Source organism: Gracilinanus agilis, chromosome 2, assembly GCF_016433145.1.
Source record: "Gracilinanus agilis isolate LMUSP501 chromosome 2, AgileGrace, whole genome shotgun sequence".
NCBI classification, from domain to species: domain Eukaryota; kingdom Metazoa; phylum Chordata; class Mammalia; order Didelphimorphia; family Didelphidae; genus Gracilinanus; species Gracilinanus agilis.
Genome location: NC_058131.1, coordinates 562,928,874 through 562,935,820, shown reverse-complemented (window position 1 = coordinate 562,935,820; position 6,947 = coordinate 562,928,874).

The window sequence follows — 6,947 nt, the reverse complement described above, 5'->3', positions numbered from 1 at the left end:
AAGTCACTTTCCCACGCAGGCCCAGGAAAGCTTTAAAGGCTGTTGTTGACAAGTGCCTTTTAGTTGGAGTCTTCGTTTAAAAAAAAAAAGAACCAATACAAAACAGGAAAAACCCCAACCTTTGACACAGACGCCTCTCTGCCAATGCTGCGATTGTTCCAAGAGGGATCCGTCCCAAAGACCCTCAGATGGAGGACTGACCATGGAGTGTGAGTGGGCAGTTTCCATCCAAATGCCGAGTCTCTCCAAAAAGAGCTGGTTTGCACTTGGCCCAGAATTCCCACAAGGAACCGTCTGGCTGGGCAGGAGTAGGGACGTGGTTCGGAAGCGGGTGGGGGAGGGGGGGTGATCCACGTTGCCTTCTTTGCGTCTTAAATTGGAATGTGGCTGGCCCATGTTGGTTTTACGTGTAATGCTGTACCTATTACAAGAAGGATATCTCTTCCTCAAGCTGTACATTTATAAAAACAGATCATATACTGTATATACAAAATCCTAAAATGGTAGAAACATGTATGAATGTATAATGTAGTATCCCACTGTACTTAGTCATAAGGTAGTTTTATTATAAGACTTGCACCAGGTACTATAAATGTGCACTATTCCTTTTCAGTTATAGAATCAGTGTTACTCTTCTAGCCCATGCCCTTCCCCAGACCCATTTGGCTTTCGCTTCTCTTGTTGGTAATCATCTTCATCTCCTTCTCCAATCCACTCCCCAGTTCTCCCAAATAAACATAGGAATCCGGAGAGCTGCCTTGTTCATTCATGGGTTCAAGCACAGATTGGTGTTTCTGTGATTCCTCCTTCCCTCCCCAACGAGCAAAAGTCTTCTTTGGCATTTGGGAAACTGAGGCATGGATAATGTATGGCCTGAGTCTGTAATTTGTTTTCTGTTTGAGAAAATAAAACACGAGGACCACAAACTAGTATAAAGCACCTTGTACCTTGAGAACTGGAAACTTAAAACCTAATTCAATAAATGCGCTTTTAAAAAGCTCTGTAGTTCCATATCATGAGCTTTTAAGGAGAAGAAATAAACAGAAGATAGAGGGAAAGAAAATAAGAAAACAAACAAAAGTGAGACCTTTCTATCTAGAGGTAGAAGACACTTAGGCTACTGGAAACAAGGTAGGAGAAAATCAGAGGTTCTCCTACCTGCCTCATGCCTTCTTCTCACAATATCCCAGGTCCTCCTCTGCCCAAAGGTCAAAATCGTCTCCCTTCCTGGACACCTTATCCCTACCAGCAAACATCAACTGCCCAATCAATTCTCACTTCCCCAGGACTAGCCTTTTTACCCAGTATCCTTACTCCAACACCCTAGACCCAATTCCCTGCCCAGCCCACACCTGGACTCAGCAGTCATGAGCATCCCCACCTTTAGGCCTTTCCCTCTAGGCAAACCACTCCTTAGCATTGACTCTCCCTCTAGAGAATTTGTGGAGGAAGGGGAAAGAAAGGTTGTCATCTCAGAGACCTTAAGCACAGAGGGCACAAGTACACAGTAATAATTGATACAAGATGCTTTTAAAGTTTACAAATTACTTTACATGATTTCCTGTGTGCACTATTATCCCCAATTTATAACTGAGGAAACTGAGGCTGAAAGAGGTTAAATGACTTGCTATGGCCACAGAGAGTCAAAGGTTGAATTTAAACCCATTATATCTTGGTCTTAAGTCCATCACACAATCCCCAGTAGCACTGCTGAGAGATGGATCCTTAGTTTCTTTGTTATAACTACAGTACAATTTATTTACTGTAAGTGGGAGATAAGGGTGGAATTTTAGGAGACATTCTAGAAAACTTGAGGTGAATATAAACTGAGGGTCAGGAGACAGCTAGGTAGGTGGCTCAGTGGATAGAGAGCCAGGTCCAGAGTCAGGAGGGCCAGTGTTCAAATATGGCCCCAGATGCTTTCTAGCTATGTGACCTTAGGCAAGTCACTTAACCATGTTTGCCTAGCCCTTGCTCTTGTTACAAAGCAGAAGGATTTTAAAAAGAAATAACTGAGGCTGGATAGAGCCCATCAGCAAGCAATTCCCACTCCACCACCCAGAAAAACCTGCACATCATCTGTCTTATGGATGGACCTAAAGTCATTGGCTAGGAAGACAGATTTTTCATAGCAGGCCAGGGCCAATTACTATTCACTTTCTTCAAGGGCTATTAGCAGCTGCCTGAAATGAAACCACCAGATTTGAAGATCTCTCCTGGGTAGAGTTTTTGTTGTTGTTTAGCCATTTTTTTTAGGCTTGACCAACTTCTCATGGCCCCATTTGGTTTTCTTGGCAAAAATACTGAAGTGGTTTGCCATTTCCTTCTCCAGTTCATTTGACAAATGAGGAAAGAGGCAAACAAGGTTAGGTGACCTGCCTAGTCTCGCATGGCTAGTAAGCATCTGGGCCACATTTGAACTCAGAAAGATGAGTCTTCCTAGCTTCAGGTCCAGCGTTTTATCTACTGAGAAACAACACATCTCCTTCTTCCTCACCCCACCACCCACCTCCCATCCCTGCCATTCTGGGTAAAGTACTTGAGGTTTAGTCATTCCTTGTCACAGACAAGCATTTGATTATTTTCCTTGTGAATTTTTTTTTTTGTCCAACTTCCAGATTTTCAGTCATATTCCAATTAGTTGAGGTTGGTAGATCCATGCTGGAAACATGGTACCTTCCATCACAAAATCCTTGCCAGGGAGCTGCTCTTATCCACTCATCAAGAGTCTCACAATTACCACCCAGAAGTTCTCTCTCAAAGTCCTCCCCTCCCCAATGTTGCACCCACTCTTACATATTTTCCTCCTCTGCCCTTCAAGGGGGCAAAAAGAGAAGCCACCATCAATCTGCTTCCTTTCCTTGTTCCTTTTTGATCCTGCTCTTGGACTTTTTCCTGAGTATTTTCCCCCAGGGCTCTAGCCCTGAACTGTGTTCTTGGACTAGGGCCATCCTGCTACTGGGCTTCAATCTCCCTAGTGACTGCCATGCTGCCCCTTTCCCAGCATACATTACTTCCTCATACAAGTGAACAGCACTTGTTCCTCAACCTGGAAGCTGTCCCTATTTGACCAAAAAAAAAAAAAAAAAAAATTTGGGTCAGAATCACAGTCCATTACAGACAGAATCAGAACTAGAATGTTGATGTTCAATTCTCTTTCCACTGCCTCTCCAAAGGTCAGAATTACCCTCAGACTTAAGCCTCAAAAACTGAAATATCTACAGAAGGCTAATGGGTGATAAGCTGTAGTTTAAAAATTCCGGGTTGTCCAAAATTTGAAGAAAGATTTTGTGAAATCTAGGAATTTGAATTCATTGCAGACTTTTTAGATTTCCCTTTTTCTCCTAGTTTCCCCCATGAATTTTAGAATATGGTTTTAAAGGCAGAAAGAATTTTCTTATATTCAACCTACTTTTTGGGGTTTTTTTAATCAACTTATTGATCATGGAACTCTACACTGTTAGGTAACTGAGTACTTTCCCATTTTTTTTCTATTCTACATGAACCCAAAGTCTGACTGCAAATTAATTTAATATCAAAATGTGTATAAGCTGGTGTATTATATACAGATAAAAACTCAGTTAGCTAGGTAACAAATGTCAGATGTAGAATGTAAGCTCGTTGAGGGCAGGGACAACACATGCATCTTTGTTTTACCTAGTGCTTTGTAAATAGCAGATACTCATTAAGTGTTGGTTAAGTGAATAAATAAATGCATACAGGTGGACAAAGTGGAAAAAAGCAAGATTTGGGGGAAAGAAGTAAAATTTGGGTGAATGTTAAAGCCATAGAAAGGCAATGGTATAGTAGTAGAGCCTTAACACCCAAGAGAACCTGAATTCAAGCCCAGTCTCTGATCCTTCTTAGCTGCATATCCTTGGGCAAGACCAATGAGTACTCTAAGCAACTCTGAAATTCTCCAAGAGGGTCCCAACCTACCTTAGTAAAAGGCGTTTCCATACCAGGAAATTTCCTATACAAATAAAATTAGAGGGGGCAAAAGCCAAGATAGCAACTTAGCAACAGCAAAAGCTGAAACTGCTCTGAGAATCCTTCCAAAGCAAATAAAATCAGAGATCTTCTGTTATCTCTATCCAAGGAAGGAGAAGCTAGAAAAAAAAAAATCTTTAAGGATTGAAATATAGGCAACATTGGGTTTTAAGCAACCTTTATAGAAATCTAAAGCCACATTTTAGGAAGATGTAATTTGTAATTCAGTTTGATATATTTACAGGGATAAAACAACCCCAGTAGGGGGGTGTGTATAGTAGGTACAAAAAACAAGAGGGAGCAACTTATTTTATTTTTTAAAAATCTTCAAAAAAAAAAAAGCTTTGAGGGTTCCCCCCCCCCCCATTTCCTCCCAACCAACAATTATTTACTAAATAGTATTAGATGCTCCATGTGCTGGCAAATAAAGGGACAGCCTGCTGAAAAGCTCCGACTTCAAGAAAGAAGCTTGTTAGGGAAAGTAGTTACACAAATGAGAGCATCACAAAAGGATGTGGTTAAGACAGTGCTAGAGGCACTCACCTCAGGTCCTGAGGAGGTATCTATCCAATACTGATCCCATCAGCCATCAATAATGCTTGGAAAACACTGGAAGTTTCTGAAAAGTGGCAGCTATCTCTAATTAGGACCAGCTACAGAAGGCAAACTTAAGTTGTACTTGGAAATTCTGACCAGTTGTTTTTGAAGAGATACATCTAGTGCGTTTCATAAAATTCAGTTTTAGGGCTGGCCTGGCTTTCATGAACAGGGCCAGGTACTAAGTTTGGCTAGGCCACAGAGTATAGTATCAAAGGGGAAATGGTCTGCTTTTTAAAAAACATGAAAATGCTTCTTTTGTCTTTGTTCTGTTTTTCCAAAAAATAAGGTTAAAAAAACCAGGTGCTGCCATCATTCTTTCTTCTGATTAAGTTGTGCCGAATAATGAAAGCTATGTTTCTATTGCACCATTGTAGTGGAGAGCTCGCTTACACCTCCCTCCTCACCTAAGGTGTGGCTTAAGCCCAGTTACTCAGGCATCCCTCCCCACAAAAGAAATCTGCAAAATGGGTTGCCATTAATTAAATCTAGAATGTAATGGAACCTCTTTTTTAGAAATCACTCATGGTGGGTAAAGACAGAAAGAACATTTACTGAATTGCACTTACTTTGATTGCTTGGGACAGTTTAATCCTTCTCTAAATTCATGTTAATAACAAACATGTTATAAAAAGGGGTTCCAGGGAGGCAATGTGGCACAGGGGATACGGGGCTAACTTCAAACCCTACCTCTGATCCTGGGCAAGTCACTTAACCTCTGAAAGCCACAAACAACTCTCAAGGAAAAAAAGAATTCAAATAAACGGGATCCTCCCCTTCTGAGGAAAGGATGGGAAAGCACAGAAGAAGTAACAACTCTACAAGCCTGCCTTAGCTGCAGGGGGCAGAAGGGTGGGAGGGAAGGGCAATAGAAGCAGCCCTGGGGCGAAGACAAAATGGTTCAGGGGGCTAGAGTTTTAAGTATCACCCCTGCACAATGATTACTCTGATCCATTTCTAGACCAGGAGCGTTCACTTATTATTAGCTGCCTGCTGGGTGCAAACTTATAGCTGTTACAGCCAGGGAAGGAAGATTGCAGGTCAGCCTTGTCCCCAGTTGGCAGAGGGCCAGGGACACTGGAATTCCCTCCCAGAACTCATTTATAAATTACATTCCTCTGCCACCAAGAGATAGGGAGGCAGAGTAATTTTTAAAATGAAGAGATTTCTATGGCAATGTCGATAAAGTGAAGTTAGCAGGCCAGATGGAGGACAGGTCTGAAGGGTTTCCCTTTCCTCTGCACAATAGACTTCCAAGCACAACCCATAAATTGAATTCATCAGTTCACCCAGGGGTGACCAGGCTCTGGTGAACTGATTCACAATTACTAAACTCACAAAAAAGACTCATATATATATAGATATATATAAAGCAGAATGGAGATTTATTGATTTACAGAGGGCAACATTGGTACAATATACCCTTCCTGGTGGAAAAGTACTATAGAAACCAAATTACACATCAGAAGGTTGCTTAGTTATTAGAGAATCAGAGTAAAGGAAGTTGGATAGTTTTAAAAGGTATTTTCATCAAGATGAGAGAACCCAGTAAGGCAGCCATTTCAACTTCCATGTTATTTGTCTTAGAACAACCAGGATTAGTTGTCTGATCCTGTCCCAGACAATGCTAGGAACAGATTCCCGCCCTCCTTCTAGATTCCATTGCAGACCATCACCATTCTGTTTGTACTTTTCACCATAATACTCCTCCTCTTCATTTAAATTATACTTTGAACAACCTGGGTTCTTTCCAAGTTTATAATTTATTTACACTGATTACATTTTAGTTACATTGCCTCACAAGAAAAATACTATTAAAGGATCTTTAATTATTACACCCTAAAACTACAAACTGAGCCAGTCTAAGTATACTATATTAAAAATGCTATTGAATAATCTTTAAAATGTGTTTCATTTGACAGTGCCCACAAAATTGGTCAGTACAATATGGAGAGCAGTATCACCTAGGCAAAATATCTTGTTTTGGGTATAGGAAAGACCCATTAGGATTAAAAACATTTCCTGATCACATACATTTTGACTTAGCAACAAATGGGTTGCCATGGTAGTTTTTTACCTATACACAGTTTTTGCTAACTCAAAAAAAGTGGGAGGTGGCCTACTTCAGATTTTGAAATCTCCATAAAGGTATTAACAAATAATATCTACTTTAGTTGAACCCTCAACTTGTAGCTGAAAGTTCAAATGATTCTGATCTGCATAAAGTAGAGAGGGCACGGGAGAGAGCATCCCTGAACTAGAACTATAATAACTAACCCCCATCAGCCCAAGCATAATGATTCCTCCCTCGATTTCAAGAATAACCAGGAAATCTTAATTTTGTAAATAAAAAGAGAGAC